The sequence below is a fragment of the Panthera pardus genome, unplaced genomic scaffold (genome assembly GCF_024362965.1).
Source record: "Panthera pardus isolate Hobbes unplaced genomic scaffold, ASM2436296v1 HiC_scaffold_13, whole genome shotgun sequence".
NCBI lineage: Eukaryota > Metazoa > Chordata > Mammalia > Carnivora > Felidae > Panthera > Panthera pardus.
In genome coordinates this window covers 4,958,354-4,982,991 of record NW_026526688.1, presented here as the reverse complement: position 1 = coordinate 4,982,991, position 24,638 = coordinate 4,958,354, and the positions used below count along the sequence as shown (strand labels likewise).

The 24,638-nt window shown below is 38.3% G+C and overlaps 1 protein-coding gene across 4 annotated transcripts in view; it reads left to right on the top strand.

Annotated features, from left to right (window-relative positions):
• The window catches only part of CSMD1 (CUB and Sushi multiple domains 1), a 2,004,702-nt gene that overhangs the window by 81,690 nt on the left and 1,898,374 nt on the right, over positions 1 to 24,638 (top strand). The window lies entirely within an intron of this gene.

The following is a 24,638-nucleotide window of genomic DNA, read 5'->3' as shown; positions in this document are numbered from 1 at the left end:
GCTGATGTTTACAGGTAGTTTTGATTCTCACCCGATAGACTGTGAGCCACTAAACAGGTCTTCTCCTTGACTCATTTGCACAACTTTAGACAAAATAGCTCATAAATAAAGATGGACATCTCCACAATTTGCACAATGCTTCACCATCGTATATGGTATCGTTCTTAAGGGGAAAAGAAATCACTTGGAGGTAGCTTTAAAAACACGCACCTTCAGGAATAGAAACCACAGATGTACGTTTAAGAGCTAAGTATAAAAATGGTCATTTTATCCATAAAGTGATTGCTAAATGGAAATCAAACAGTCAGTTGCAGTTCACTCCGGGGAATCAAGATTCACACTCTGAGTGAGGCCATGAGGCCGGGTTAGTCACAGAAACAGTGTTTTTTAATTAAATCATGAGTCTTCCTGAGGGAATATTGCATTAAAATCCAAGCAGATCAGAAATAATGGCAGAATCTACATCCCCAGTCCTTGGTAAAGTCATTACATTAGTCTGCTGATGATCAGGAGGGAGGCATTTCAAATTACGGCAGCACTTTTACAGAGTAGATAATTATGGCAAGTTATGAATGACAGAAATTACTGCAGCTACAGTTTCCTTTTTTTGTCTTTGCTGCTGTTTTGCATCCATTATAGAGTTTCTTTTTATAGCTTCCTTAGTTATCTGTAGTTAATTAACATCAATAAATGACGGAAAATGTTATATAGTACTTTGATTGCATTTTTATCTTTTCTGTTTCTTTCTTTTTTTTTTAATGTGAGGGTTCTATCCTTAATGACTTTTTTTAATATATATAATTTACTGTCAAATTGGTTTCCATACAACACCCAGTGCTCATCCCAACAGGTGGCCTGCCTCCTCAATGCCCATCACCGCCCCCCCCCCCCGCCCCCGTCAACCCTCATTTTGTTCTCAGTATTTAAGAGTCTCTTATGGTTTGCCTACTTCCCTCTCTGTAACTTTTTTACCCCCCTTTCCCTCCCCGCTGGTCTTCTGTTGAGTTTCTCAGGATACACATATGAGTGAAAACATATGGTATCTGTCTTTCTCTGCCTGACTTATTTCACTTAGCATAACACTCTCCAGTTCCATCCACATTACTACAAAAGGCCGGATTTCATTCTTTCTCATTGTCAAGTAGTATTCCATTGTGTATATAAACCACACCTTCTTTACCCACTCATCAGCTGATGGACCTTTAGGCTCTTTCTATAATTTGGCTCTTCTTGAAAGTGCTGCTGTAAACATTGGGGTACAAATGCCCCTATGCACCAACACTCCTGTATCCCTTGGGGAAATTCCTAGCAGTGCTATATTGCTGGGTCATAGGGTAGATCTATTTTTAATTTTTTGAGGAACCTCCACACTGTTTTCCAGAGCGGCTGCACCAGTTTGCATTTCCACCAACAGTGCAAGAGGGTTCCTGTCTGTTTCTTTCTTAAGCAAACTGTCACTCTTAGTGTCTTAGGGACCGTTGTTAACCTTGAGATTGAAGTGATTCTTGGTATTGTTTTTCCTTTAAGACAATTTAAAAGTTTGACTCTTTGGTTTCAGATTATGTGGTTTGAGCTTTGTATGTTTAACGATACCTGTAGATTCTAGCAAAATACTACCTGGATGGCTGTTGTATTACATGACCAAGTTCATTGCCTTAATTCCCTGTGATAATACAAACAGTGTTATATATTATGGTATCTCTATGAGAAATTAGCCTAGGATTTATGGAAAGTGTATTTTTTAGTAAGAGAGGCCATTGTTGACTTTTTAAGTGGGTGCAATTTTGACATGGTTTTTGAAATTTGAATGCCATTTAATTTTTTCCTCAAAGAGAGGAATTTTGTTTCTTTTTGTTTTCTTGGCCTAGGCAGTAACCTAATCTTTGTTTACATTTCTCCCAGTGTATTGGGATACAATACTAGGACTTGATATACGTGTATATTGCAAAATGATTACCACGATAGGTTTAATTAACAATAACATAGTCTCAATTTTAACTTTTCTAATTGAAAGTAATTTTTGGGAAGATCATTATAGTCACTTAAATGCCATTGGAGGATGATTTTAAAATTTTCTGACATGTGCCCAGCCCTAACAATGGTACGTTCCAATTCCATCATTCATAAAAATAGGCAAGAACAAAATGATAGATATTTTTGGTATTATTTCAGTTCGTTGAATTACTGGGAAATCCACATGCTTTCCTTTTCATTCTTTCCATTTTGTATCTCTTTAGTTGCCGTGATACTCGTTTGTTAAGTTACAGTATTTTTGTAGAATTAATACTTAATGTAGGAAGTTACCTGTGTGTTTTGTTAAATGGCCAGTAGTAACTTCAAAATCGGTGCTATATCCTTGAAGTATTTAAATTGTGCACGTGCCCTGATTATAGAAATATGTATAATAAAAATAGTTGAAATGAAAATGTCTCCATCAGTAGAGCACAGCTGCGTTCATCCAGTGGGATACTATGCAGCTCTGCGTATCTGATATAGAAAAGTCCACGAGTTTTAAATGTAAGAAAAGAATTGCAAAATGTGTTCCTGGGAGTCTGCATGTATGTAAGTCGCTAAGGGGACATACATTGTGCCGGCCTCTGTGTTTACTGCCAGGCTGGGTGGTGACAGAGATCCGAGGTAGACTCATTTTTCACTCTCTCTTTTGGCATTTGTTGAATTTTGTTCCATGTGCAGGTATTACCTACTCAAAAGAGAACTGGTTAAATAACGTAAACGTCATAAAGGTCATAAAGAGATAAGCAGAGAATGGTCACACAACAGACATGACATGCCAGTACTGAATCAAAGGAGAAGCGAAGATTTAAGTGTTTCACGGCAAACAAGTCAGTAAAGCTGTTATCAGCTTTGGCAATCGCATTAAATGTTGTATTTAATCCCGAAAAGACACTAGAGTACATTCCTTTTCAACCAACTTCATTTACATGTAGATACGTTTATATGTGGAGAAAAATAAAAATAAAAAATATATATAACATATATGTGTGTTACACATGTGGATGTATATGCGTGTATGCTACATATACACACGTACATATGTAACATTCTATATGAGGTCCACATGCCCGTAACACAATTGCATCAGATCATCAGATTGGTATTTCCTGTCCTGTACCTCTGAAGTGATGTTGAGATTGACAGTGCGGCTTTTGCCGTGACCTCTGGCTCCAAAGATCAATCCTTGAGCCACAGTTCTTTTAATATCATTAGGTAAAATGGAAGTGTCCCTGTGGCGTGGGTGAAGTGTGCGTCTCAGAGATAGGATGCTATTTAACGTGATCCATCTGACGTCTTGGAGAACATCAGCCTTGCGCTCACCTACGAAGAAAGTACCTCTGCCTAGCGCGTACTCAGCATCCTCTGTGAGATACGAATGCTAGTCTGGATGGCGTTGGTTGCATCTTAAAAAGCTACAAAGAGTTTTTGAGATCATGCCAGTTTTAAAACATAAATGTAATATGGGGGAAGAGCTAATAAAAATGTGAGAGAAAGTACAGAAATAGCTGAGTTCTTCTTTCCCCTTTTTTTCTTTCTTTCTTGGGAGATCATATTCTTATAGAGGATTTTTTAAGATAACAGGTTTTCAAAAATTACTGAATTATTTGGAAATAATTCTCAACTGTCTCCCAAAGGGAATGGAGTTAACAATGTTAAGGGAAGAATCAACAAATGGATTTCAAGTATGGAGAACGAGACTGCTTTTGTCTTCCACAGATGACTACACTTCTAAAACCACTGTGCTTGAAATCTCCCGTCCAGAGTATAGAACTGAGGGTAAAGGAAAGTGCCAAAAAAAAAATTAGCTGTTTTGTTTTCTGGAGGAGAAAAGGGTAACCTTGAAGACGAGGCAGAAATATAATTGTTCTTGCAAAAACGAACTCGTTGACCAACCTTTGGCTCAAAACACATGAACTCACATGACATAATGAAAAGGACAGTTTCTAGAGAACACTGAGGAATGTACCTTCCTGCCAAAGTATTATTATGATTAAGATTGCTGCACATGATCATGTGCCTACACTGGATTTACATGTTATATTTCAATTCCTTGATTCTTTTTTTCAATAATATGCTAAACCTTTCATTCATTTACAAATGTTCATTGAGGGCTTCCTATGTGGCAGCATTGGTATTAGGCGCTGAGTCAGTACTGGGCCCTCAGTGTTGGGGGTGGAGCCGTAACAGACGCCACGCGGGCCGTGAGGGCGCTCGCGCTCCGCATTTTCATAACCATATAGTGATGTAAACTAGGCAAAAGCATTGTAATGTGTTACAGTTTGGCGTCAGCAGAAAAGGCAGCGAATTGTGCTCAGAGAAAGTGATTCCTGAGGTGACATTGGAAAGATGAGTTAAGGGGGTGGGTAGAAGAGAGAATCAGATTCTCTGAACCCCCAGAGACACCCTGCCAAGCCCCTTTGGTAAATGAGATCATGGCAAGTACAGGGACTTTGTGAATAGCCAAGGGGCAAGAGCATGGAACCAGGGCCAAATGGATGAGATGGGGCCAGGGAGGTGGTGTGGGACAAGGCATGTGGGTCAGTGTGTGCGTTGCAGAAGAGCAGTGAGGGACAGGCTGACCAGAGACCATGGCAGCTTGGGTGGGGTTAAAGATAGGGGATAAGAGGAGAGATAGACAAGAACATTATTTCCGGGGGCAACGTCTACAGGACCTAGGGCTAGTGATTGACGTAGAGGCGACTGGAAGGGAGATTGTCAAGGAAGAACCCGACGTTTCCGCCCTGAAATTTGACAAACGGTGTCACTCGTCATGGAGATGGAGATGTGAGAAGGGGAGAGGTTGCATCTGCTGATTTTGAGGTGCCCCAACATGGCAGCAAGTGGTAGTGAATCAACAGGACCCGAGAGGCGTCATCTGGAGAAGCTGGACCCGAGAGGCGTCATCTGGTCATTCACGGTGGGATCGGTGAGAGAGGCTGAAACGCAGGGAGGTGTCAGAGTGAGAAGGGCTGGGTGTGAAGGAGACACAGCAGCCAGGTATGGAGGACGTGTCTGCAGAGGAAGTAGAAGCATAGGAGGACAACCAGAAACATGCTGTATTTTGAGAAGGCGGGAAGGGAATATGTTCGGGAGACAGGAAAGCTGCCTCGAAGACAAGGTCTGTCTGTTCCACAACTATTTTTTGAGGGCCTGCTGTGAACCCAGACGCTGGTAGCCAATGGGGATCTGGATCAGAGCAGCTGAAATGGCTGGTCTTGGTCTGCAAGCATGCCCGGGACAAAGAAAAGTAACCCAGACGATGTACTTCTCAATCCTGCTGCGTGAGGCCCTGCCCTTGTGTCACAGATGAGGAAATACTGCCGGCAAGCCTTTTATTTCCTCAGAAGAAAAAGGTGCTCTGATAAGATGAGAAATTTTAAGATTGTTGACTTTCATTAACATCCGCTCAAGACATCATTATCTCATATTTTCTGTGAAACTACAAATGAGAATCTATTTGTTAGGGAACCATAGGGAACGTAAAAAGGCAAAATATCTATTGACTCTTGGTGCGCAGACAGGCACGACAGGGAAATGTGATTGAAATGTGCTCATTTACTTGACTTTTTTATTAGACAAGGAGACCTAACGTGCCATGGCTCTTTCTGTTTAATTGACTATTGACATGCTCATTTAAATTTAATTCCCGAGTACATAAAATAGTGCTTGGGATAAGTGTCTTTATCTCCTTCTAAATAATTTCTCGATATTTAATAATTTTGGCTGACGCACTCCTTTTTAGTGTAAGCCACTTCAGCTTTAGAAGAAAAGTTATTTTGTTGGTCAGTTCATGTTTTGGTAGCTATGCATGAATAGTAATATCTTGCTATCCCAACCAAAATTTCTTTTTTATTGAATCCTTTTTATTATTTATTATTTATTAAATCTTATTTATTTTTAGTTATTTATTTTGAGACAGAGAAAGCAAGTGGATAATTGACAAGGAGAGAGAGAGAGAGAGAGAGAGAGAGAGAGAGAGAGAGAAAGAGAAGAGAGAACCCCAAACAGGCTTTGCACCATCAGAGCAGAGCCTGATGCGGGGCCTCAAACTCACAAACCATGAGATCATGACCTGAGCTGAAATCAAATGTCAGATGCTTAACTGACTCAGCCACCTGGGTGCCCCTCAACCAAAATTTTGTGAAGCATTTGTTTCAAATGTCCGTTCTTCTGCAGGCACGTGTGCCCCAACAGATGAATATTGGCAACTCTGAAAAGGATTTTTTAGTTGAGTGTTGTTTGTCATTATTATGTCTATAACCAAATTGCCATGTGCAATCTACAGTGACTAACTGAAGACCCCTCAAACTGTTATTTAAATCAAAGGGTACGGTAACCTACTCCTGGATATATTTCCAAAGGAGTTGAAATCAAGACCTTGAAGAGGTGTCTGCACCCCCATGTTCATTACAGCATTATTCACAATAGCCAAGATATGGAAACAACCTCAATGTCTACTGACAGATGAATGGAGAAAGAAAATGTGGTATATATACACAGTGGAATATTATTCATCCTCCAAAAGGAAGGGAATCTTGTCATTTGTGACAACATGGATGGCTCTGGAGGGTATTATGCTAAGTGAAATAAGCCAGACAAAGACTAATATTGTACAATCTCACTTATATGGGGAATGTAAAATACTCAAACTCATCGCACAGAAAATAGGATGATTGTTGCCAGTGGCTTGGGATTAGGGAAATAGGGAGATATTAGTCAAAGGGTACAAACCTTCAGTATAAGATGAGTGAGTTTTGGAGCTCTAATACACAGCAAGATGACTATAGTGAATAATACTGTATCATATTGTACCCTTGAAATTTTCCAAGAGGATAGTTCTTAAGTTCACATCACAAAAGCAAGGAAGGAAGGAGGGAGACAAAGTAATGTCTGTATGAAGTGATATATACTAATTATCTTGATTTGTGGTGATCATTTCACAGTGTATACACATGTCAAAACATCAAGTTGTACACCTTAAATATATGTAATACCTATGTGTCAATTATACCTCAGTAAAATTGAAAAAAAAATGTTGCTAGATGGGGCCAGATGTTATATAACCAAGATGTTCCAAAATGGGGCAGTGTGTTTTCTACAAAACTCCCTCTTTCCTATTTTTAAGTAGAAATGACCATCTAATAATAATTTTATAACTGTATTCTTGGGATAATATACATTAAATCTAATTTCATCAAACTAGAATATCAGTTATGTTAAAACTCAGATAAATCAAACATGGTATGATCCTTGTTCAGCCAAAGATTTTAATGTTAATATAAAATATAAATATTTATTATTCCATTTTTATGTGGTGACCTTCCACCTCTCTTCTAACAATGATCTGAATTAACACCCCATGGAGAGTGGTGTTAAAGGACTATCATAAAATCGATCCTATTTCGTGTTTCTCCAACTTTCCTGCCTGTATAATTTGGCAATTTTCATAAAATTTTTTCATAAAAATTTTCATTCAGCCGGGTTTCTTTATTAGCCATTCAAAGCACTCCTGTGTGATTTGTGAGCCATGCTCAACCTTGGATGTAACAGAACACGGGCATAAAGACGTGTTTTATTATCAGCTGAAATGCAGCCACACAGGCAACACCTGCATTTGGTCAATACTCGCTTACTGTGTCTGCACACACACGATCCCTTTGTGTGGGCTACGCCGTCACTCAGGGGCCTGGACCGCTGTGCGAGGACGCAGAAAATGTCAGGTGTGACCTACATGTTACAACAATTATAAAAATGGACACTGTCTGCAGTTGAGAAGTGTCTTGATGGCATACAGTAAAAACATTTTACTTCTAGCAAAAACTAGTGTCCGTGCTAAACGCCTTGGCCTCTCTTTTCAGACGTGCTTTTTAGGCCTTCCGATTGCAAAGTTGACATACGTTTTGGAGTCTCTCCCACTACCAAACTTGAGAGGGGAATAGATAATACATATGTATGTGTCGTATTTATATATTTACCCAGATGTTTATTTTTCTTTTACAAATAACCCATGCCTAAACATTACCGACGAAGAAAACTAAATTTCCCTTAAGTTTTCTTCTTGTTTTATAGATTCAGATTTGAATTCGATGTGAAGCCAAAGGAACATGGCATATCACTAAAGAACTAGGCATATCCCAAAAAATAGTTATGCCAAGAAAAGTAATATCCTCACTTAATAAAAATCATGCCTTATCATTGCTTCTCCAAGGGCTTAAATATTACACCAGTCAGAATTCTTAAAAATTAAGGCAAAATTTTTAAGTGGATGTGTTGAGACTGCAAAATTCAGATTCCCTTTTTATCAGTATTATAGCAAAAGCTTGCTTAAGTCTCTGTTTTATCCATCTGTCTATCCACCTATGTATGATTTGAATTCTCAAAGTAAATTGAATAACACAATGTGGTAACAGGCCTCAACTAGCAATTTCTTTTCCTTTTTCTGTAAATGAACATACTATGCAGATAATGCCACATTATTAAGCCCTAACTTAGTGGCAAATAATAAGCTTTAAACTGTATTTGTGACTTCTAAGACTAACAAATTTCATTCTATTAAACATCATCAAGTACTTGTTTTAATTGTAAAGATAGTATTAAAGGTTAAAGTCAATGTTTACAATATCTGGAACAAATTTTTAAAGATATTGCTATCAGTAGGTAAAGAAGAGTTATTTTTTTAATTCCTTGGTGAGTCATATTTAGTGTAACTTTCTCTTGTTGATGAGAGGGTAATCTACTTCTCTTGACCCTGTCCTATAGAAATAATGGATATTGTTCTGCTGGGGAAAATTATATTTATGTCATGTTCCTTTCTCTTCTTTTTCCCTTTTCTTAATGAACACTTAATTTTTTTGTTTGATGTTATCGAATGATGTTGACACAGTAGACAGAAGAAAGACCTCGTGTGAATTTTAATCTTCCTCCACTGATCCCAGACAGTTTCCTTGTCTGCACAGGGAGGATGACAGTATGTACATGTCTTGGTCGTAACTCTGTTTATATAAAATACCGCAAAGTCAAGCCTGAAATTGCAGACACTCAATACAGACCAGTCATAATTTTACTTCTTCCTATCCTTACAGAACTGAGAAAACTCTCAAATGAAAAGGGATGTCAGGGTGTAAGATATTCGAAAGATCAGTTAGATGTTAGAAATATGAATGCGGAACATGTCTTGCTCTCCGGCTGTATGCTTAGTGTCCAAAGCTCTAAGGATATCTCGCTTCTCCAAGGACTAGCGCTAGGAGAGGGAAGTAGGCAGGAAGAATAAAGAATCCCAAGCTATTGTTACCGTTCTCTGCTTTGGCCTGCATCTCCAGTAGCTGCTGCAAACCATTGTGGTTCCACCTCCCACTGGAGAGCCCTGAATGATAGTGTCCTCCAGCTGCCCTCTGGATTCCGATACCTACCACCTTCCTTTATTTATCCAGTCGTGGGTGGTAAGTTACCACAGCTTAGAATATAAGGGTTGCTCACCATCCCAGGTATGGCACCTTGTATGTTCTATCACCTATGGAAAAGATTCAATCCCCTGGAATCTTCAATCCCCTGGAAAAGATTCTCAGTGTTTAAATACCCAGTCATTTCTCTTCACCCACTGGGACTCAGAATGAATAGTTCATGGACATGGCTGAGTACTGAGGCAGTGCCCTGTAAGGCGAGGTGAAGGAAGTATCTAAAGTCATAAAGCAAAGGACAGAAGATCCATATTCAGAGATATGCCATTTTAGTTCGCAGGTTTTTCAGTATTTTCCTAATTGGTGGGACATAAAGAATAGTAACAACATAAGTGAGTAGATAAGGACAGAAACGCAAAATAAAAACTCCCTAGACCAAAGGCAAATGCAAATCTCCAGATTAAAGTGTTAATTAAATGTCAAAGCGTACAAATGCAGGCAAACCCATGATTAGTTTCGGAATAGACTAGCGAAATTTCAGAATGGCCAGCCCAAAGAATCATTCTAAAAAGCTTATAGAGAAGGACTGAATAAAGGTGATCTTCAGAGTTAAAAGATACCAAAAAGGCACTTCTTCGTAATCACACTGAATATAGAAGACAAAGGAGAAATTCCTTTAAATTTGGAGGTAAGTTATTTTGAGGCTATGATCCATTTAAAAGGTGCATTCAAGGCAGAAAGCAGAATAAGTGTTTTCAAACATGAAAAGACTCCCAAATTTGCCAAGCCAAGACCTTATACCAAAACGAATTACTCAAGGAATCATTATAAAGAATTCAATCAGAGATAGGTTTGGGGAGGAAATGGCCAGAAAAATAAAGCATTAAATATTATAGTTAATTCTGAAAAATATGGAATGGTTTGTAAGAAGAATTAATACCAATCTGAAACTGAAATCTAAGATACATATAAGAAGGAAGCAAAGTGAGGCCTTTTGGAAGAAGATAAATAATATGGTAATGTGGCAAAATTCTATTCCTTTTCAGTGATGGTTACAGATGCATGTTAATTCTGAACATTACAAAGGTTTTAATATTTGTGTTAAATTATAATTACAAGAAGAATGGAAAAATGTGTAGCTTTGAAGAGTTTTAGGGAAAAAAAAAACAGAAAAGAAGGTAGCAGCTGGGAAAGAGGGAACCTCAGCAGTACAACACGATACGATTAAAGCAATATTGTGAGAAGCTTAAATACACCTGTAATCAATGCCTGTGAATCAGTACATTTCCTTTATTATTAAACAAACAGACACTGAAACTGGATTTAAAAGTAAAAACTCATGTGTGGTATATGAAACCTACTTTAAAAAAAAAAGAAAAAGAATATGTAAGGTCACACAGATTTTCTAAATAGAATTCAAAAACAAATTAATGCAGGTCAAGCTCTCAGTGTATGATAGGACACAATAAAAATTCAACCTGAAACTAATATAACACTGTATGTTAACTACACCGGAATTCAACTAAAAAGAGAGACAAAGTCCAGGGTACCAATATCACAGATGGCAGAAGAGTTTTTAAGCTATACCTAAATAGAAAAAAAGACAGAAAATACTATAGCGTTCACAGTAGCCCTTTGAGGGGTGCCTGGGTGGCTCAGTCGGTTAAGTGTCCAACTCTGGATTTTGGCACAGGTCATGATCTCACAGTTCGTGAGTTCGAGCCCAGAGTCAGGCTCTGTGCTGATAGTGCAGAGCCTGCTTGGGATTCTCTCTCTCCCCCCACCCCCGCCCCTCCCCACTTGCACATGCACTCTCTCTCACAAAATAAATAAACTTAAAATTAATAAATAAATAAATAGCCCTTTGAGAAAAAGACATTCTATTTTTTTTATTATCGTTGCTTTTAAATAACCTTTTATTGTTATTAGAAACTAAAATTAGAACAATGGAAAGTGACTTGCCTTTCCCTTTCCAGATGTCAAACACTCAAAGGTCATAGGAGTTTAAATAATATGACATTAGCACTGAAAATAATAAATAGATTAAAGAAACAAAATAGATGAATGAAACAGAACAGGTAGTCCAGAAGTAGATAGGGGCATAAATGCGATTCTGACCTATGGTGTAGGTTATAATTTAAACCACTTAAAAAAAGAAATAGTTTGTAAGAAGAGAAAGAAGGAAAGAAGAAAGAAAGAAAGAAAGAAAGAAAGAAAGAAAGAAAGAAAGAAAAAGAAAAAGAGCTTGATTAATAAAAGGTATTGGCAGATTTGCATCTCCTATTGGGGAAAAATGTAATTTATGTAAATATATCAGAACATTTACAAAATAATTCTCATTTGGGTTGAAGAACAAATACAGAAAATAATCCTCAACATGTTTGGAGAAAATCCAGTGTGTATTTTTATAAAACTTTAATTAGTAAGGCAATATAAAGACAGTCATTAACTCTGAAGCCCTGAAGAAAATGACATGACTACATACATGTTTGATGATAAAAATATTAAGACAAACCCTTTATTAAGGAAAACATGATTTTAAAAAAAGTTAAGAACCAACAACAGGCTAGAAATATTTAAAAATATGGGGAAAAAAGGGATTTCCACCCAGAACACGTAAGGAGATTCTACAGTTTCAAGAAAAAAATAATCCAATCAGTTAGAAACATTTGTAGGGACACCTGGCTGGCTCAGTCAGTTTCAGCATCTGACTCAGATTATGATCTCATGGTTCATGAGATCGAGCCCCATGTTGGGCTCTGTGCTACAATGCAGAGCCTGCTTGGGATTCTGCCCCTCTGGCTCTCCCTCTCTCTCTGCCCCTCCCCTTCTCCCTTTCTCTCTTTCTCAAAATAAATACATACACTTAAATACATACACATGCCCCTCTGGCTCTCCCTCTCTCTCTGCCCCTCCCCTTCTCCCTTTCTCTCTTTCTCAAAATAAATACATACACTTAAATTAGAAACATCTGTATAAATACAGGCAGTTGAAAGAAGAGACACAAACACCAATCCAACTATTTTATTGAGCAAATAAACCTGATCAAAATCAAGGAAATAGTGTATATCAGCTCAGCTTATGAGGTCCATCCATATGTTACTACTGGATGTTATAAAGGATAAAAAAAATGCCAATCAGAAAATAGAAATAAGTATATCAACATAAAAAGTCAGTGTATTAACAAACGTGCAAAAATGTATGTAAATGCATAGGAAAGATACCTCCAAAGAAGAATAAGCAGGGAAATACTCTCCTCCAGGGAAGGTAGTAAAAATGAGGCAAGTAGTGGAAGAGAATATGATGAAAGTCTTTTAAGTGTTTCTTTAGATATTTCTGTTCTTTTTTGCAATTAGATAATATCTAGGTGTTATGCAAAAGACTTTTAAATGCTGCCATAAAATCATCTACTCAAAATGCTCATTCTTTCCTTTTAAGAATTGGAGTTGTGCTCTCCAGAGGAAGGGAGCAAACACTGAGCGTCTGCCCTGGGGCAGTCCTCATGTCCTTCGCGTATTTATTGTGTTTCCCAGTTAGGAAAACAGGATTCTAAGTTATTAAGATATTTCTTTCATCCTCCAGTTACAGTACTGGGACACAGATGAGTTTCAAACCCAGCTTCCTGGCTGCCCACCTCCTCCTCTTTACACCATCCTTTATATGGATATGGTTTCATCATATAAGTGACAAAGGAAATAACTGCATTTATCAAAAATCAGTGTTATTGACAAAAAGATACTTGACCATGCAAGCGCTCTTACGATTTTGGAGGAGCCATATTTTATTGACAATGCATTTTAATGCCTCAAAGTGATCTTGCCAAGTTGTTCCAATTATGCCTAAATGAAACGACTTTGTTCAAATTGCAGGTGAGAAGGTTGGGGGGGGGGATTCACATGTGACAGGGAAGAAGAAAATGGCAAGTTCTAATTCTTCATGCCTCCCGCACCTTCTACTGACTCAGAGAATGTTTATTTCTACATATGGTGGTGTTAACGGAGCTCTCCTCTCAGTGTTTAAAATCTATTTTGGTCTTAGCTTTTTTAGAATTTAAGTCTCCGGGGCCATCTTTCCCCCCTCTTTGATAACCCACCATCTGTTTATTTTCTAAAATAGATTCTAAGAGAGTGAATGTCAACTGTTGCAATCAATGGATACTACAAGATTGTATCTATGCCAAAAGATATGAATGCACTCAACCAATTTAAACTTCCTGGATTGCTAGTTCATTTCTTGTGAACTTATTCCTCAGATAACTGGGGAGTTTTCGGAGATAACTTGGTCTTTGTTTGAAACTGGAAAAGCGGTCTTGTGCATTGATCTAGGCCCCAAAAGAACGATGTACTATGTGTATAGTTTTAAGAAATTTGAATTCAGCATCTTTTAACAACGCAACTGATTATGTGGTTCAAACACTTCCTAATTTGTGTGATTTTGTGATTTTCAAGGGAAACAACTTAGAAAAATATAGTCTAGTAATGTAGTGTTTTCTGTTTATTTTAATTATGGAGTTGATTAAAAGACTATTGTGGATGTGGGTGATATTCACACACAGTGGGATAAAGGAGAATATTGAAAGCTCGACCTGCAAACCTGAACACATGTTAGGTTATCCAAGGAAGAAAATGCTCTGTGCTACAAAAAAAGTTCGCTGTAATAAACGGTCTTTTCAGTAAGTTTACATTGCTAGCTTAGTGACTTAGCTTGTAAGATTATTTTTCTTTTCTGTAAGGACGTAGAATTGTATTTTTAACTAGCTCTTGATGCTGAAACCAAATTGTCATGTGTGTAGTTCACAGATCGGTTTTGCAAAACTCACTGCCTTGGGGATAACATGTCTCAAATGGCACGATCAGTTTTGGGAGAAGCCTTTGCTCAGTTCTCAAGCTGGAAAATTTCCTCTCGTTGCATTAATTCTGCTAATATGGGCCTTAAACGAACAGAGGCATTTCCATGTATTTATTTGTTTGGAAGTTTCTTAATTTAAAACATGCTTTCTCTTAGCATAACCCTCTCCAGTTCCGTCCACGTGGCTACAAAAGGCCATATTTCATTCTTCCTCCTTGCCAAGTAGTAGTCCATTCTATATATAAACCACGACTTCTTTACCCATTTGTCATTTGATAGACATTTAGGTTCTTTCCATAATTTGGCCATTGTTGAAAGTCCTGCAATTATAAAATAAGTCACAGGGATGTAGAGTACAACATAAGGAATATAGTCAATGATATTGTAATAACTTTGTATGATGACCTATGTAACTACAATTATGGCAGTGATCATTTTGTAATGTATGTGAATGGAAAATCACTAGGCTGTATACCTCAAATTAGTATAATATTGTTTGTCAGCTATACCTCAGTTTAAAAAGAAGTCTCTTAACATGCTAATAATAGCAACCTTAAAATTAGACTAAATACAGTCATTCATTGGGGAGAGTAAAAAAAAAAAACAAAACAAAACATGCTTTCTTAACGTGAAATCCAACAGAACACTGAGACCTTCCCTTTGATTCTTGGCCTTTGACGCTGTCCCTACCTACGGGGCTGTCTCCCTGTGACCAGGGCTAATCACACTGAGGGTGGGGACGAGGTTGGCTGCAAGTCTGTTTTGAACGGCTCAGCATAATGTGCTACCAAGCAAACACACATCTGATGTTGTCAAAATTTTTATTTATTTTTTTAACGTGTACTTATTTTTGAGAGAGAGACAGAGACAGAGCCTGAGTGGGGGAGGAGCAGAGAGAGGGGAGACACAGAATCTGAAACAGGCTCCAGGCTTGGAGCCATGAGCCCAGAGCTGGGCGTGGGGCTCAAACTCACAAACTGTGAGATCATGACCTGAGCCAAAGTCTGACGCTCAACCCACTGAGCCACCCAGGCGCCCCATTAACAGACATTTAACATAAGAAAGTTGTTGGGGGCAGTAGGGGTCTGGGTGTCTTCCCTGATGCCCAGAACACCCCATGGCTGTTACCATCCAAATACCACCTCCTCTGGCTTCTCTCTCTCCCAGAATCTGAATGTTGTCTCTTCTTTTCAATCTACCTGGTGCACATTTGTATTTCTCTTGTCACACCACATTTGCCCCACTTTATCCTTACAATATCATAAGCTACCCCAGGCGAAGGCAGTCTTCTTTTCCGTGTGAACATGACCAAGTGTGTTTATGAAATTTTAACTAAAATGACTACAAAGGATATCTTTAAAAGGAACTTAAGGGGAAATGATATTTTATGTAGGTCACCCAAAATGAACATTTGCGTTTTTCAGAGCTTGTTTCTGATTTATAAAATAGTTGAAAACGATTTTAGCACCTTTAACTTTTCACTTTGGGGAGCCATGTGGTGTATTAATTATTGCTTAATGTGCCAAAACTTGTATATTTCTGCTTCGTGGGTAAGGTGTGGTAGAAAATCGTAAATTTTGCCAGAAAAGAGAACTACATTCCCAAACTGGCTCTGTGAACTGGACAGATTCCTGCACATCATGATTCTGTTTCATCGTCTGTAAATCCAAGCTAGCAACAGCAGCTCTGATTGCTAGAGTTCTGATACCCAGCTCACATAGGAATCGCTCAGAAATACAGAAATACAGTGTGGCTAACCCTCCCAGGCTTAGTGAAAACTAATTTCCTTTTGCCACGTTTACTCTTTTTCTCCCCAGTTTTCAATAAAACCCCATAATTGTTGGCCCCTTATTTTGGCCAGTAGCCTTAAGTTATTCGAAGTTTTGTTTTTTAACATTTAGACTCGTACACGTTTACAAAATACACAGAATTTTTGTATACTCTTCGTCCAACTGTCGCTGAGTGCTCCCTTTGATAACCCCAATAACATTTTCACACTATAAAAGTAACGTTAATACAGGAGTATCGCATAGGCTACAAAGCTTATTCGGATTTTGATAAATGTCCCGAGCGAGGATAGAATCCAGGATCACACGCTGCGTTTGAATGTCATGATTCTTAATTGTTGCTTAATCCGGAACACTGCCTCTCTGTCTGCTTCTGCCTTTCAAGGGGTTGACACGTTGGAAGATAACTTCTTTTGTGGGGTGCCCCTCAGTTTCATCTCAGCTAATAATCTCCTCACGATTAAATTAAGGCTCTGAAACGATGGCGGCAATACAACTGATGTTGTGTCTTCCTTGGTGTGTTACATAACAGGGCATGTGATGCCAAGATGGGTCATTACTGGTGACACCCGCTCTGATTGCTCAGTTAAGGGGTGTCTACCAGATTTCTCTGCTTTAAAGTTGCTTTCTTGGGGCGCCCGGGTGGCTCCGTTGGTTGAGCGTCTGACCCTTGATTTGGGCTCAGGTCATGATTTCATGGTTTGTGGGATCGAGCCCTGTGTCAGGCTCTGTGCTCACAATACAGAGCCTGATTGGGATATTCTCTCTCTCTCTCTCTCTCTCTCTCTCTCTCTCACTGTCAAAATAAATAACCTTTTAAATCATTAAGAAAATGAAGTTACCGTTTCTCTTTGTAATTAATGCAAATATTGTGGGTATACTTTGAGACTCTGTGAATACTCTGTTTTTTCATCACTTTTTCATCCACCAGCCTTATTACATTGATGTTTCTTTTTTGTTTAATTTTTAATTTTTTAATTTTATTTAAAAAAAAAATTTTTTTAACGTTTATTTATTTTTGAGACAGAGAGAGACAGAGCATGAATGGGGGAGGGGCAGAGAGAGAGGGAGACACAGAATCTGAAACAGGCTCCAGGCTCTGAGCTGTCAGCACAGAGCCCGACGCGGGGCTCGAACTCACGGACCGCGAGATCATGACCTGAGCCGAAGTCGGACGCCCAACCGACTGAGCCACCCAGGCACCCCAAATTTTTAATTTTTTTAAAACGGAGGTATAGTTGACTTACAAAGCTGTATGAATTTCACGTGTCCATTGTGATTCAATAATTCTATACTTTTCTCAGGGTTCATCATGGTGGGTGTCATCACCATCTGTTGCCCTACAGTGTTGTTAAAATATTATTGACTCCTCTCTCTATGCTGTCCTTTTTTTAAAAAAATTAATGTTTATTTACATTTGAAAGAGAAAGACACACACACACAGACACACACAGACTGCACAAGTACGGGAGGGGCCGAGAGAGGGAGACCCAGAATCGGAAGCAGGCTCCTGGCTCTGAGCTGTCAGCACAGAGCCTGATGCGGGGCTTGAACCCATGAGCTGTGAGATCGTGACCTGAGCCCAAGTCGGACGCTCAACCGAATGAGCCACCCAGGCGCCCCATTGACGCTGTACTTTTTATATCCATGATTTATTTATTTTATAACTGGAAGTAGTGTCTCTTCATTCGGTTCCCTATTTTGCCATCTTTCCACCCATCTTACTTCTGGTAACTATGAGTTTGTCCTCTTATTTATGAATCTGTTTCTGTTTGTTTGCATGTTTGGTGTTTTGTTTTGTTTTGTTTTGTTTTATTTGACTCACTGATTTCACTGGAGATGATATCTTCTAGGCCTGTCCATGATTTTGAAAATGGCAAGCTCTTGTTCCTTGTTATGTCTGCGTAATCTGGCATTGTGTGTATAGCGCATCGCCTTGGCCATTCATCTCTTGGCGGACATTTAGGTTACTTCCATAACTTGGCTATCGCGAATAACGCTGCCTCGAACAGAAGGGTGAATATATCTTTTGTCAAATTAGTGTTCTCATTTTCTCTAGTTAAATACCCAATAGTGGAATTACTGGACCACAAGGTGTCTCAACTTTTAATTTTTTGAGGAGCCCCAGTACTCTTTTCCGTAGTAGCTGCATCAGTTTACAATTCCACCAATAGTGTATGAGGATTCCCTTTTTCTCCATCCTCACCAACACCTGTCATTTTTGTCATATTGATACTAGCCATACTGATAGGTATCAGGTGATATCTCAGTGTGGTTTTGATTTGCATTTCCCTGAGGATGATGAATATTGAATATTTGTTCATGTGTCTATTGGCCATCTGTATATCTTCTTTGGTAAAATGTCTATTCAAGTTCTCTGCCCATATTTTGAATGGATTTTTTTTTTGGTGTTGAGGTAAATATGTTCTTAGTTATTAGATAGATCATTTGCAAACATTTTCTCCCATTAAGTAGGGTTACCTTTTCGTTTTGTTGATAGTTTTCTTTATTGTAAAAGCTTTTAATTTTGGTGTAGTCCCAGTAGTTTATATTTGCTTTTGCTTCCCTTGCCTCAGTAGACAGATCCATGAATATGTTGCTAAGGCCAATGACTAGGAGATTACTGCCTATGTTTCTTCTAGCAGATTTATGTTTTCTAGTCTTACGTTTAAGTATTTAGTCGCGTTTGAGTTTATTTTTGTGTCTGATGTAAGAAAGTGGTTCAATTCCATTCTTTTGCATATAGTTGCCCAGTTTTTCCAGCACCATTTATTGAAGAGACTGTGTTTTCCACACTGTATAGCCTTGCCTCCTTTGTCGTGGATTCACTGGCCAGGTACCTGTGAGGTTGTTGTTTTTTTTTCTGGGCTCTCTATTGTATTCATCAATACATCTGTTTTTGTGCCAGTGCCATACTGTTTTTATTATGACGGTTTTATAACATATCTTGAAAACTTGGATTGGGATACCTCCAGTTCTATTTTCTTTTCTCAAGATTGCTTTTTGTCTGTTTGGTCTTACATAGTTCCATACAAATTTTAGTATTTTTTGGTCTAGGTCTGTGAAAAATGTTGCTGATATTTTGATAGAGATTGCATTAGATCTGAATATTTCTTTGGGTAGTATGGACATTTTAATAATATTAATTCTTCCAATCCATGAGCATGGAATCAATTCTGGTATTTTATTGGTGGAGTCTACAGTGTTTTGTTTATATAGTATCGTGTCATCTGCGAATAGTGACAGTATTTCTTATTACCAGTTTAGATGCCTTTTATTTCTTTTTCTTGTCTGATTGCTAGTGGTAAGCCTTCCAGTACTATGTTGAAGAAAAGTAGCAGGAGTGAACATCCTTGTCTTGTTTCTGATCTTAGAGGAAAATCCATCACTTTTCCATCATTGAGTATGCTGTTGGCTGTGGGTTTTTCATAGATGTTCTTGTTAGGTTTGCTGAGAGCTTTTGTCATAAATGGATGTTGCATTTTGTCAAATGCTTTTTATGCGTGAACTGAAATGATTATATGTTTTTTTTTTTATAAATATTTATTTATTTTGAGGGAGAGAGAGAGAGCTCTGAAGGGGTAGAGAGAAAGGGAGAGAGAGAGATTCCCAAGCAGACTCTGCACCATCAGCACAGAGCCCGATGTGGGGCTTAAACTCACAAACTGTGAAATCATGACCTGAGCCGAAATCAAGAGTTGGTTGCTTAACTGACTGAGCCACCCAGGTGCCCCTTATATGGTTTTTATTACGTTTGACCTGTGGTTTCCTTGGATTCATATTTTATATGTATAGCAGTCTATATCACGTTGATGGTTACTTAAGTTCAAACACATTCTAAAAGCCCTGTTTTTTACTCTTCCCTCTAAACTGTATGTACATGATGTCATATTTTACATCTTTTTATTTTGTGTGTCCCTTGACTAATTTTTGTAGATATAATTGATTTTACTACTTTTGTGTTTTCACTTCCACACTGGCTTTATAAATGATTAATCCACTACCTTTATTATATATTTTCTTTTATTAACATATAATATATTATATTTCCATAATATATATAGTGAATTACAATAAATAATAAATTATATTCATATTATAAATTATCCTATTTTCTTACGTCCCGTTGTCGCCTTTTAGTTAAAGAAATTTCTTGTAAGATTTTGTGGTGGTGAACTCCTTTAACTTTTTTGTGTTTGGGTATCTCTTTCCCCTTCCATTCTGAGTGATCACCTTGCCAGGTAGAATATTTTTAATTGTAAGCTTGAAAAAAATTTTTTGAAGCACTTTGAATATATCATGACACTCCCTTCTGGCCTCCAGAGTTTCTGCTGAAAAATCAGCTGGTGGCCTTATTGGATTTCCCTTTACATGTAACTGTTTGCTTTTCTGTTGTTACTTTTAATGATTCTCTCTTTATCTCTTTGATTTTTATCTCTTTTGATCTTTGCTATTTTAATGTCTTGGTGTAGACCTGTGTGAGTCCATCTTGTTTGAGATTCTCCGTGCCTCCTGGATCTGGATTTGTATTTCTTTCTCCAGATTAGGGAAGTTTTTTAGCTATTACTTCTTCAAAGTAATAGCTTTGTAAGCTATTTGTAAGTAAGTTTTCTGCCCTCTTCTCTTTCTCTTCTCCTTTTGGGATCCCTATAATGCAAATGTTATCATGCTTGATGATGTGTCAGAAGTCCCTTAACCTATTTGCATTTTTTATTCTTTTTCTTTTCCTATTTGCTGTTCAACCTGGTTGCTTTTCATTACCCTGTCTTCCAGTTCAATGATCTGTTCTGCATCCTCTGATCTTCTATTGATTCCTTGTAGTGTATTTTTCATCTCAGCACTGACTAGTTATTTTTTATATTTCCTATCTCTTTGTTGAAGTTCTCACGGACTTCAGCCACTCTTCTTCCAAGTCCAGTGAGTATCTTTATGACCATTACTTTGAACTCTGAATCAGGCGTATTGCTTATCTTCTTTTTCTTTAGCTTTTCCTGTGATTTTGTCTTGTACTTTCATTTGGCCCATATTCCTCTGTCTCTTCATTTTGTCTGACTCCATGTGTGTTCTATGCATTGCATAGCTCAGCTATGTCTCCTGGTCTTGAAAGTCGTGGTATTGTGTAGAAGAGATCCTGTGGTGCCCTGAAGTGCAATCCCACCCTAGTCATCGTAACCAGGCACTCCAGGGGTATCCCTGTGTGGACTGGGTGTGACTTCCTGTTGTGGCTGAGCCAGGATTGTTTTGGGCATGTTTGTGGGTGTGGTTTGACTTTAGCCCAGAAGGCTGAAATGACCTCCTTTGCTTACTGTGTGTGCACTGGGTTGGGTTTGTTCCCTGCACTGTTGAGAGGCCCGGCAGCCGACACCAGGGGCTTACTGATGGTTGGGACCAGCCCCCAGCCTGGCTATGTACAGTGAAATACTACAACACTTGCTGGTGCACGAAAAAGCATGGTTTGCTCTTTGTGCAATCCAGCAAGGGGCCCGGCTGCAGGAACTGCAGGCTTGCTGGTGTGTGGGATTATTTTTTCTCCTGCCCAGGGCGGGAATCATTTGGCAAAAACTCTGGTCTCAGCAGGGGCTATCTGCCAGATGTAGTGGGGCAGGAGACACTTTGGGCTTCTGCTGAGGCAGGTAGGTTGGTCTGCAGAATGTTGGCGCGGGGCACACGGTATTAGCAAGAAATACGGAGAGTGTTATAACTGGCTCCTGCAAACATCCTACTATTGGGGCTGGGGGAGGGCAAGAAAAATGTGTTCCAGTACATTTGTTGCTAGAGAAATCTCTTTCAGATCCCTGGCCCTCTGGCACCCATCTTAAAAATAATCAATACATCTTTGTGTGTGCCTAGGCACTTTTCAGTCTCTCCCTTCTGTGCTGCGTCTTGGACCATGTTCTGTAGTATGCTGGGTTTTTTTTTTAATTTTTTTTAACGTTTTATTTATTTTTGAGACAGGGAGAGACTGAGCATGAACAAGGGAGGGTCAGAGAGAGGGAGACACAGAATCTGCAACAGGCTGCAGGCTCTGAGCTATCAGCACAGAGCCCGACGCGGGGCTCAAACTCACGGACCGAGAGATCATGACCTGAGCCGAAGTCGGCCGGTTAACCGACTGAGCCACACAGGCGACCCTGTAGTATGCTGGTTTTTTAATGGCAGAGACTCTGTCCTATCACCAACTCTTTCTCCTGGAGTTAAACCTACTAATTTGCAAAGCTTATGGATTTAAGCCCTGCTGCTTTTCAAAGCCAGACTTTATGAGAGCCCATCTTCTCAGTGCGGATCCCCAGTGCCGGGGATACCTGATGTGGGGTCTGATCCTCTTGCTCTTCCATGTTTGTTCTGTCTCTCCCATTCATGGTTAGTCACGTTGGGAGTTTGGTTCCCTACCGTGTCTGTGCGCATCCTATGCTTTTCCATATGGACTTCTGTGTAAAATTAGCTGTGGAAGATCCATTCTTCCAGTCTTCAGGTCATTTTCAGAGTTATTTGCACAGATGTAGTTGTTGCCTCTGTGTATCCATGGGACCAAGTGAGCTAGTCCGCCATCTTCCTATTTAGTTATGTACACTGATGTTTTTAGCTTGCAACGATTAGTACCATTGTGTTTGCCAAAGGGCGATTTTTATGTTTCCATCATTTGTTTGATATGTATTATTTGGCATTCTACTGTCAGTAACAGTTTTGTCTTCCTCCTACTTATTATTTATGTGAGTATACACTTAGGGATATTTGTTTCAGCACATCGGTTACAAATCATTGCTATCATTATTGTTGCTTAAATTGCCCCTTAGTTTTCCATTGATAGTCCCTTTAAATTGGCTCTTCTGTCTTTAGATATGTCCTGATGATTTTTTGAACCCTGTCTTTCATTTTGATCCTAACAGATACCTCAGGTTTTTCTTAAACTTCTCTTGCCTCAGCCCTGGAGTGAGGCAATTCCTTAAGGAAATGTGATTTCTTTTATTGGAGAATGCTATTTATAATCAAGGTCTGGGTGTTAAATGTGCTTATTGTTACTGCGATGTCATTGCTTCTAGACTCCTTTATAAGCCAGTTAGGTGATGCTTACATATAAACCAGGAAACACACATGTGCATGTTCGTTCTTTCTTTCTTTCTCTCTCTCTCTTTCTTTTTCTTTCTTTCTTTCTTTCTTTCTTTCTTTCTTTCTTTCTTTCTTTCTTTCATCTATTTATCTATCATCTATCTATTACCTATCAATCTATTTCTTCCCATCCATTTGTTTCTTTTTTTCATCTATCCATCCATCCATCCATCCATCCATCATCTTCCTGCCTATAAACGTGAGTTCATACTGATACCTCTTGCAGTCATCTAACACCACAGACCCATCTTTTTCTTCTCTTTTTCCTTATTTGTGCCTCCTTTTTCCATCCCTGAGAAACATAGCTCTCATTATCCAAAATATGTTGAATGACTGTCTAATACATACACATAAAGTACTTTAATAATTGCTAAACCATATCCCTGTGAAAAACAAACTTACTAACTAGAGCACAGTGTTTATGTATAGGTCTTTGTTTTTAGCGTTGAAATGTATAGTCAAAGGATGTTTCCCATTAGTTTGGTTAGCTATTTTTTCTTCCTTCTGAATTCTTTTCTATTGTAGCCATGTTTTGCATTGTAATAAACCAAGTCTGTTACACCTTGAGTTCCAATTTTGTTTTTTCTCATATCCTCATTGATCTTATTTTTATGTATGTAAAATATTACCACTGCCCTATGTATTAGAACTATTCAAAAGAGTGTATTCAAAGAAGTATGTGTTTCTCCTCATTCCTCTCGCTCGTTCCCGTTCATCCATTCCTTCTGACCTTTTCTCACCAAGCCCCTGTAGATAGACATTCTCATGAATCATCATCAGTTAATCATGTTTATATTTCCTATTTTAAAAATGAGACAATACGTACATATTTTCTTCTTTTATATTTTTCTTCTATAAATAACAATATTATGTATATATAGATATATAAACATATGGGTGCTTAATATTATATCCAGAAAATTACTCCCTATCAGATACTAGAAAATTTTCTTCTTTATGTATGAATATATGTATGTATGTATGTATGTATGTGTCACACAATATTCTGTTTTTTGGATTAGTGTGGATGTACCAATGAACCCTAGCTTATTCAGACACTCCATACCTGTGCTTCTTAGGCTATATCCAGTATTTGACAATTGTAAAAATATAGATGTGCATTTTTATATTGTTGGAAGTATATCTTCACAGTAAATTCCTAGGAATGAGAGTGATGGGTCAAAAGAAAAGGTTGCATTTAGTTTTCTTAGGTATTTCAATTGAGTCATTTTAAAGGGATTTTACATTAAATCTCCCTTTGGGAGAAATATGATAGTGTCTTCACAAATTTAGAATGTCCTAATATTCCTTTTTTTATTGTTAGTCCTACATCTGTTGATTCAACAAGATACTGTAAGGGTTATGTTTACATAACTCTATATCACTTATATAACTGTGCTGCGTTATGTAAGTGAAACATGAATGTCTTCTCAGCTATAAAAATTTACTTGCCCTCCTAAGCTAATAATAGAAAAATCAAGTT